Below are 11217 nucleotides of genomic sequence, written 5' to 3' on the forward strand. Positions count from 1 at the left end.
TGAGCAGAACCAGAAGAATATTACACATACTAACAGCAATATTAGGTGATGATCAATTATGAAAGACTTGTTCATTTCAGCAGCACAATAATCAAAGACAATTCCACAAGACTTGTGATTAGAAAATACCATCCATATCCAGAGAAGGAACTGTGAAGTTTAAATGCATACCGAAGCTTACTATCTTCAATTTTTAAAAGTTGTATTAGATATTATTTTTTTTCATTTCAGTTCAATTCTTCTTTCATAACATGATTGACATGGATCTATGTTTAGCATGGTTTTACATGTATAGCCTATATTAGATTGTTTTCTGCCAGGGAGAGGGTATAGGGAAGAGAGGGAGAGAGAAACATGTAAATCTCAAAACACAGCAAAAAAAATGATTGCTGAAAACTACCATTGCATGTAGTTGGAAAAATAAATTAGCATTTCCTGCAAAAAAATAAAAGCAACAATGATAACTGCTAGCATTTATATAGTACTATACCTTAGGGGTTGCAGAATGGAACTAGAACCAGATTAAGGGTGTCTTTAATAAAATAAATAGGGCAGCTAGGTGACGCAGTGGACAGAGCACTGGCCCTGGAGTCAGGAGTACCTGAGTTCAAATCCACCTCAGACACTTAATAATTACCTAGCTGTGTGGCCTTGGGCAAGCCACTTAACCCCATTTGCCTTGCAAAAACTTAAAAAATAAATTAAATAAATAAAAACACAATACAATATAGATAATGTTGCTTTGTTTAAGTCAATAAGTCACATAGAAAAGGATCCATTTCTACTTGACTTTTGCACCAATGCTGTACATGTTGTCTCATTTGATCCTCACAATAACCCTGGGAAGGTAGGAATATTATTACTCTCATTTTATAGATGAGCAAACAGATATAGAGAGGTAGAATGACTTGTGCACTGAAATAAAGTCAGTCAAGTGTCTGAGGAAGGACTGGAACTTAGATCTTTCTGATTCCAAGTCCATCAATATATTTATAGTTATCCCTTCTACCTCATGACTTTCCCCATCAAGATTTCAATATATTGCAAGGTTGGCATAAGACATTAAAAGGGAATTTTGGAGGAGAGTTTTGCAGATGTCTCATATGACATATAAAGGCCAGCAGATACAGATAAAGTTTAGAAACTTAGAAATCTATAAAATGTAAGCATAGTTTTGTATAACAACATATTTTATCTTTTAATACTGGAATAATTTTGACTTTCCTAGTATGAAGGGAGAACCAAAATTTTTCACATGAATTTTACAGCTTGCCACATCCCTAATCCTTGCTATGTGGAATGTATAACTACATTTCACTGTCAAGCTCCAATTTTGTTGGGATCCATCAGGATCAACTTATCCAACAGCTTCTGCTCCTGACCATATTAGGATAACAGCTTCAGAATGGGGAGGGCCTATAGAAATCATATAATCCAATCTTTCTGTCTTCCTTTGACTGAGCATCTGAACTGCTAATTCCACACATGGTGTTGGCAGTAGCATAAATGAACACCATATTTGTCCTTAGTGAACATTTTTGCATATGCATATTTTCATGGATAATTATTTGGAGGAAATGTATCAGTGAGTTCTAAATTGTGCATACTGATGGCATTCTTAAAGTTTACTGACTTTTAATATTGATCATGCCTATACCTAGAGAAAGTGGTGCCAAGTTTTCTCTGAGAGGCAATAATGAGGGCAGCTAGGTGGCACAATGGATAGAGTCTCAGCCTTGGAATCAGGAGGACCTGAGTTCAAATCATGTCTGGTCTCAGCTGTGTGACCCTGAGCAAGTCACTTAACCCCAATGCCTTGCAAAGCAGAGAGAGAAAGAGGGAGAGGGAGGGAGGGAGAGAGAGAGAGAGAGAGAGAGAGAGAGAGAGAGAGAGCGAGCGAGAGAGAGAGATTAGTGAATAGATTGTTACAACGTTGAATCAGAAAGTGCTGGGTTGGAAACTGACCCTCAGATACTTAGTATGTCACACTGAACCTTACTTCCCCTACCTGTAAAATAGGGATAGTGGCATCCACCTTCCAGGGTTGATGTGAGAATAAAGTGAGATGCAAAATGTCAGTCCTTTTGTATACTAAAATGCTATGTAAATGGTAGTTCTTGGTATCCATATTTCCCATCTATCATTTATTGACTGTCTAAGAAACAGCATCAGTGATCTTTACATTAAAACTCTCCAAGTTCAAGTTTTGGGAAAAGGATCTGAATTGTCTCTGATTTTATGGTAATAAAAGTGAAAGGTTGTTAACAAAGCATTTTAGATCCAGTTTGAGACAAGTCTCAAAAAAAGGCCAACTGTTTCCTAAGTTTCTCTATCCACAGGTGCTATAAAACAATCTGTTGTCTCTTTGCTAAAAATTTCCAGTAAACTGATGTTTTTCTCATCCATCAAGAGGCTAGAAGTTAATAAAAGATTGCTATAAATTGACTTGGATTATAAAATCCAAAGACCCCTGTCTGTCTTTTTTGGAAGTTCAAAATGACTGTGACTGAATTCAGAATTTTTTAAAATCTAAAGTAAACTCCCTAAAGCTGAAGAGGATGGGACCAATGAACTTTAAGGATCATTCTATTGCTCCCTAGACTTAAAATGAACTAATTATTACAAAAGGATGTTTCAAAACTGACTGAGACCCTGAAAAACTGGCCTCAATCCAACCCACTGTGTATTAGACCAGAGAGCGTGGTGAAGGCAAATCTGAAATTGGTCTGGCAAGTATTGGCTGAGTGTCTGGCAGAGCTTTTCACGTTTCTAAGACCAGTCAGCGCAAGTGGGCATTATGTCCTTGATTTGGGTCAGCCTCTATACTTAGCACTTGTGACCATCCCTGCCCTTAAGAGGCTTATATTCTACTAGGGTGTAGACCATGTAGGATGGTCAAAGAGTATAGACAGAAGTAGACACAAAATTAATACAAGATGGTTTGGGGAAGAGTGAATCAGTTACAGAGCAGCCAAAGTGTTGTTGGTCTACATGGGGAGAGGGGGTTTCCTTAGTGGAACTTTTTATATGGATGAAGTCATGGTTCTGGGTACATAAATGCATACATCCATACAGATATAGTTACACACATCCATACAGCTATATCACACACATACATTCATACTCATACACATATACACATTTACAACATTTATACATACACTATATTTTACATCTAAATCTATCCCCATATACATACCCATACCCATACCATATATCTATATCTATATCTATATCTATATCTATATCTATATCTATATCTATATCTATATCATCTATATCTATCTATCTATCTATCTATCTATCTATCTATCTATTTCACCCATGGCAGTACCACACACATACATTCATGCCCCACCCCAGATGCACACATTTATAACAGATATGCATATGATATTAAATATGTACATGTATAGTTAGACAGCTCTCCCTTATACATACCCACACCACACCACACCACACACATACACATTTGCAACATGTATACATACACTATATTTTATATTTATATATATATATATTCCATATTATATATGTACACATCTAAATCTCTCCCCATATACATACCCATGCCACACACACATATGTGTGTATGTATGTATGTGTGTGTATGTGTGTGTGTGTATATATATATATATATATATATATATACACACACATATGATTTATGCATGGCTGTACCACACACATATATTCATACCAACACCACACACACATATGCATTTACAATATGTATACATAAACTAAATTTTATATATATACATACATATACCATATTATATATGTACATATCTAAATCTTTCCACATATACATACCCATACCACACAAACACACACATAAAATTCACATATGGCTGTACCACATACATACATACATTCATATCTGCACCACACAAATGCATATATGCATTTATAACTTGTATACATACACTAAATTATATATACCAGATTATATATGTACATATCTAACTCTCTGACCATATACATACTCATACCATACCACATATATATGTATATATAATTTGCATACAGCCATACCACACACATACATTCATACTCCACCCCACACACAATTGCACACATTTATAACAGATATGCATACTATATTATATATGTACATATATAGTTAGCTCCCCCTTATACATATCTATACCATACCACATATACATAATACACACACACACACACATATATACTTATACTCCAAGTACACACCCATATCATTATCATGCAAATCATAATGCACTCATACATACATCCATACTTATACCCACAAACATATAGGCCTATATTTATCCTCATTTTATGGATGAAAAAACTGAGTATTTAGATGTGTACATATATATATAATATGGTATATATTAAGTAACTCAAATATACCCACATAAGTAGTTAAAGGTTAGAAGCAAAATTTGAACCAAGTCCAGGACTCCATCACTCCTGAGGGGCAGTGTGACATAGTAGATGATGAAGATGATCATTATGATTATGAAAGATCGATGGGCTTGGAGTCAGGGAGACCTCAGTGTGAATCCTACCTATGTGACCATGGGCAGATAATGGAGGTAAATTTCCTCAGTTTCCTTATCAGTTACATGTAACCTCCCTGATAAGATTGTTATGAGGAAAAATGGATAGAAAATAGGAAGGAATCTAAGAGGCCCCCTTCATTTTGTAGATTGATTTATGATGATGATGATGATGATGATGATGATGATGATGATGTTTGTCCTTCATACTCAAAGAAGACCATGACATCAGGGAGGTGATGCCATGACAAACATGAGAATTGAATTTGAGTGAGAAGGGGCTGGGTTATGTCACCAGTCTCACGTTCTCCTCCAGAGCCATCTGGGTCCAGTGAGCAAATAAAAATCTGGATGACTATAGACAGCCCTGGATGTGAGATAGTGAATTTCCCAAGGTCACAGAGCTAGTAAATGTAAACTGTCTGAGTTTGGATTCAAACCTGGGTCCTCCTGACTCCAAGTTCAGTGCTCTATCCATTGTGTCACCTAGCTGCCCCATTTTGCATATGAGCCTAAGCTAAGAGTAGTTAAGAGACCCGACCAGGATGGCAAAGCTAATAAGTCTTTGAGTCAGAATTTGAATGCAGGTCTTTCATCACCCCTAGAACTGCATCCACTAAGCTATCTAAGCTGTATATAAATTGGACTCTTTGATCCCATAGTGGATAAAACATTTGGTAGATAGAAAATTCAAGCTCAAATAATACTCATGTGATTTTGGTCAAGTCATTTAAAGCTTTCCAAGCTTCCATTTCTTCACCCATCACACAAATATAGCAACTTCCTGGGGATTCAGATGAGATAATAGTCATAAAATACTTTGCAAACTTGAATGCTTTATCTCAGTGGGAGATGTTATTATCTTCCACTTCAGCCCTATCGCCTAATTCCCCACCCTGCTGTTCCCTCCCCCTCCCCTCCCCCATAATCGTCCCATTCCTGAAGTTGATCTGCAGGGATGCTCCTAGCTTCAAGGGATGTTCCCATGTGATACCTGACAGAGGAGGAGGGGAAGGTATGTCCCCCTCCCCTTCCCCAATCACAGTTGGGGCTCTTTCTACTCCAGGCAAGCAGCACAAGGATTGTGGGTAGGGGCAGCTCTGTCAGCCTCCTTGGGTAGTTCACACACAAATGGGGATGTTCATCTTTGCTTGGGGTTCTTTTAGACTTGGGAAAGGAAACTGTCTAGGAGGTGAAAAGCAAACTTTGGTTAAAACCTTCTACAAACTTCAGATGCTGGATCAAGTAGAAAATCCTTTTACAAAAAGTGGGGGGAAAGTATATGATGGCTTTTAAAAGAAAAAGTCAGATCCAATATTTCACTCCTAAGGGTGAACATTTTCAAAGAAAGACGTGAGCTCTACTGACTATTAGGAGACAAATGATTAAAAAAGGAAAACCTTTCCTGCTTCTCAAATGCCATATTTTCTATAGACCTTTATTCTGAAGCACTTGGACTGGCTGCAAGTCATGCAGGCAATTTCCTTTTCTTGGGAGATGAGAAAGGGGAAAGCAGGGAGGATGGTTACCTCTAATTTCCTAGCCAAGTCAATGGCAGATAGCTAAAATACACTTATTTGCCTAGGTAACATTTGCTTCCCATCTCCTTTCCTCTTGCTATCCAGACAGAGGCAATCTCAGATAAGGACAGAGTAATCACAAGGAGGCTAAGAGCAGCCTTCTGCCCTATTATTCTGAGACTTTGGCTCATTTGAATTAGTAAAAACTATCCCCAAGAATATCAAAGGATTTAATGACAAAAGTGCAGAAGAAGGTGGCTTAGCCTTACCAGATCTCAAATTATATTATAAAGCATCAGTCATCAAAACTGTCTGGTATTGGATAAGAAATAGAGTGGTGGATCAGTAGAATAGACTAGGTGCAAAAGAGATAGCAGGAAATGATTATAGTAATCTGCTGTTTGATAAACCCAAAGAGTTCAGCTTCTGGGATAGGAACTCTCTCTTTGATAAAAACTTTGGGAAAATTGCAAGATGGTATGGCAGAAACTTGATTAGATCAACATCTCACACCCTATACCAAGATAAGATCAAAATGGATAGAGGATTTAGACACAAAAGACATTATGATAAGCAAACTAGGAAAACATGGAATAGTTTCTCTGTCAAACATATGGAAAGGGAAGCAGTTTATGACCAAGGAAGAGATAGAGGACATTATAAAAAAACAAATTGGACACTTTTGATTATATTAAATTAAAAAGCTTTTGCACAAACTAAACCACTGTAACCAAGATCAGAAGAAATGTAGTAAAGTGGGAAACAAGTTTTACAACTAGTGTTTATGACAAAGGATTCATTTCTAAAATATACAGAGAACTGAGTCAAATTTATAAAAAAAAAGTCATTCCTCAATTGACAAATGGTCAAAGGATATGCAAATTTGCAGATGAGAAAATCAAAGCCATCATATGAAAAACTGCTCCTAAATCATTAGTGATTAGAGAAATGCAATTGATCTCTGAGGAACCAGCTCACACCTCTCAGACTGGTCAATATGATCAGAAAAGACAATGATCAATGTTGGAAGGGATGTGGGAAATCTGGGACATATGCATTGTTGGTGGAGTTGTGAACTGATCTAACCTTTCTGGAGAGAAATTTGGAATTATGCCTAAAGGTCAATAAAAATGTTCATACCCTTTGATCCAGCAATACCACTACTGAGTCTGTATCCTGAAGAGATCATGAACAAGGGTAAAACTCCACAAAAATAAAAATATTCATAGCAGCTCTGCTTGTAGTGGCAAAGAATTGGAAATCAAGGGGATGTCCATCAATTGGGGAATGGCAGAATAAATTGTGGTATATGTATGTTATGGAATACTACTATTCTATTAGAAATCAGGAGGGATGGGATTTCAGAAAAGTCAAGAAAGACCTGCATGAATTGATGCTTAGTGAAATGAGCAGAACCAGAAGAACATTGTACACCCTAACAGCAACATGGGGGCGATGATGGACTTGCTCATTTCATCAGAGCAATAATCAGGGACAATTTCAGGACAACTGTGATGGAGAATACTATCTGTATCCAGAAAAGGAACTATGGAGTTTTAACAAAGTAGTCTTATGTACTCCACAATGTCCTTATCTCTAATATTTTATTTCTTCTTCAAGGATATATTTTTTCCTCTCAACACATTGAATTTTGATCAATGCATACCATGGAAATAATGCAAAGATTATCAAATTGCCTTGGGGGGAGGAGGAGGGAAGCAAAGGTGGGGGAAAATTGTAAAATTCAAAACCTTACAAAAACTACTATTGTATATAATTGGAAAACATAAAATATTCATTTAAAAAGAAAAAAAATTATTCCCAAGAATGCCTGGGACAGTAAATGAGAGAGAGAGAGAGAGAGAGAGAGAGAGAGAGAGAGAGAGAGAGACAGACAGACAGACAGACAGACAGACAGACAGACAGAGACAGAGAGTCAGAGAGAGACAGAGAGAGACAGAGAGACAGAGAGACAATGAACCTGAGAAGAGAAGGAAAGAAGGCAAGGAGAAGGGAGAATAGAGAGGAGAGGAAAGGAGGGAAGAAGAGCCAAATCAATTCAATAAATTTTTAATAATGATGGTGTTTGTCCCTCTTTCTCGAAGAAGACCATGGCATCAGGAAGGCAATGCCATGAAAAGAACATGAATTGAATTGGGGGGGGCTGTACCAAGTCACCAGTCTGATTTTCTCCTCATCTGGATCCAATGGCCAGATAGAAGCAGGATGACTAGAGACAGTCCTGGATATGATGCAATCAGGGTAAAGTGACTTGCCCAAGGTCACACAACTAGTAAATGTCAAGTGTCTGAGGTCAGACACTTAGCTATCCAAACTTTTAATGAATATTTATAGGTGATACAAAGACAAAAAAAAATAGAGCACCTTCTGACCTCACTGGTGAGAAATAATGTACATAGGTTTAATCATGTCACTTCCTCTAACGAAGGCTCTGATGGCTCTTTGTTGACTCGGGATTAAATACAAATTTCTTTGGCATTTCAGACCTTCATAATCTGGTTCCAACTACTCTTTTCAACCAGACCCCATATTATTTCTTCTCAGAGAAACCTAGATTGTTGCCTCCCTGACCTGCCTATGACATTCTATCCCCTATCCAATACTGCTTCCTCTCCTTAGCTACATTTTGTAGCTCAACTTCTTAACTTCTAGGCCTCAGTTTACTCACCCTCAAAAGGAAAAGGTTGAATTAGCTGGCACCTAAGATCTCTTCCAGATGAATATCTATGATCCTATAATGTAAAATATGTAGGCATGGGGGTGGGATGGGGAGAGGGACTTGGTGATCAGGAAGGACCTATTATAGAAGGGGATATGGATTTTGAAGAAAGATCAGAACTCTAAAAGGTGGAAGTGAGGAGGGGGAACATTATAGGCGTGGACTGCAAGCCTGGACAAATAAAAGGAAAGGTAGGAGATGAGCAACAAGAAATGAAAACACACTGATTATGGGCATGGGAGTTATGGGAAATATGCCTAGATAAAATAGGCTAAAGTTAGATTGTAGGGAACTTTAAATGCCAAATAAAATAGTTTTCCTTTCTTCTAGAATCTCTTCTTCGGGTCTCCTTAAGGGCTATGGATGAGGGGATACATTTACCTCAAGCATTGTAGTGAATTTCTGGCTATCTCACAACCTAACTACCCTGCTTAGAGGCTAAATTCAAGGCTGATCTGGGAGCCAACACTCTCTGATTCTAATGTTTGTCTGGTACTGTGGGTCTCCAGGGGGAAGATCTGACTGAGTCCTAATTATTAAGATCCCAGTATTTCTTTATGCTTTTCTTTTGATAACCAGAACTGAACAAAACTATATGTTGATTTATCTTAAATTGTTATTTTTGTTGTCTGTTCATTATTGTCTGACTCTTCATGAATCCATTTATTTTTTACTTCACTTATTTCTTTTTTTTTTTGGCAAATAGGGGAAGTGGTTTATCCAGGATCTCACAGATAGTAAGTTTGAGTTCAGATTTGAACTCAGGGCTTCCTGACTTGAAGTCAGTAATTCTACTCATTGCTCCAGCTAAATATTCTTATATAGAATTCTGTAACTTATGGTAAAAAAACCTGGAAAAATATTAAATATTAATTAATCTAATTATTATATTAACATAATATATAATTAAAATAAAATTGAAAAATATTTTTAAATGGGACTTCATTTCTGGGAGAAGTCTTCAGTCATTAGAAGAGTTTTGAAATTTCCTGAAGACAATCCAGGCTTCTTCTGTTTATACTATTTAACTATGGGCCTCTACTCATGGTTCATTTATACTGTCTGTACCAGATGAAAGAGAGAAAGAGGAAAGTTGAGAGGGAGACAGAAGAGAGAAAAGGAGAGATGGACCAGCACTATAGGCTGTCCATCAAACTGCATGCCACAAACTGAACAATAGCCTTTTTTTCATCCACTTGTCTTTTCCTATGTAAATGGTTAGGTAAGACTCATGAGCAATGATATATCTATTCTAGGAAATGTGATCTTTGAGATGTTCATAATCCTGTGGTCACACGAATCATATGCTACTTAATAATTTACTGGTTTAAATGAATAATTTCACAAATATACACTTAAAATTTGTGTGCATGCATGTTTATGTATTATATATATATATATATATATATATATATATATGTATACACATATCTATCTTGGATCTCATATTAGTGAGTGAACCCCTTGATAGGAAGAGTTGAGTTAAACAGATCCATTACAGTTCCATGAGTGCATTAAGCATTCATTAAATCATTAAATATTTGTTGATCAGCTGAATGAATGGATGGATGGATGGATGGATGGATGGATGGATGGATGGATGGATGGATGGATGAATTGAATAAAGACAGTTCAAGTCAGTGGATAGAATATTGGATTTAGACTCAGAGATTCAAATCCGACCTCTAATACTTACTATGCTCATGACTCTCAGTTTCACCTCAGAAAGGTGAAAGGGTTAGACTAAATGACTTTTGAGGAGCCTTCCAGTTCTCGACTTGTGACCTCTGATCTTCTATTCTATGAACCCAAACACCTATTATTCACTTATTATGGATTAAACCAAAAGTTTAGAAATTTGGAATAAAAACAAGGAAAAATAATACCTGACCTCAAAGAGTTTATGTTCTATCAGGGAATATAATGTGAAAACACCTAAGTATATAGTTGATTACCTGAGAAAGAAGAAAGAAGAAAGAATAAGGAGGAGTCTTGCAGGAGGAATGAATGCAAGTTAAATTGCAGCATGATAAACTTCAAAGGATCATCTTAGTTCTTTTGCTGAAAAGAAATAAGACTGAACTGGTGCTTAAAACAAGGGGTCCCTAGTTCCCTGGAAAGCATTTACTGATATGGAGTTCTTGTAATGGGATTTGACCTCTGCCACCCAGAAGCTTCTCATAGGGCTTTATAAACTAAAGGAAGACAGATGACACAGATGTACACTGTGTAAGCCAGTGGTGAATCAATAGTTTGCAACCTGACTTTGCAAAGAAATGATAAGATTTCTGATTTATTCTTCACTTCTTGAAATGCCTTCAGTAAAATACACTCCTGAAGCTGTGGTCCTTGATTCATTATATCTCATCTGTTCCATTTATAGCAACCCCAAAGAAAAGGTTGTTCCCTCACTCACACCCCACCATCA

This window comes from Macrotis lagotis, chromosome 1 (genome assembly GCF_037893015.1).
Source record: "Macrotis lagotis isolate mMagLag1 chromosome 1, bilby.v1.9.chrom.fasta, whole genome shotgun sequence".
In the NCBI taxonomy this organism is placed as follows: Eukaryota; Metazoa; Chordata; class Mammalia; order Peramelemorphia; family Peramelidae; genus Macrotis; species Macrotis lagotis.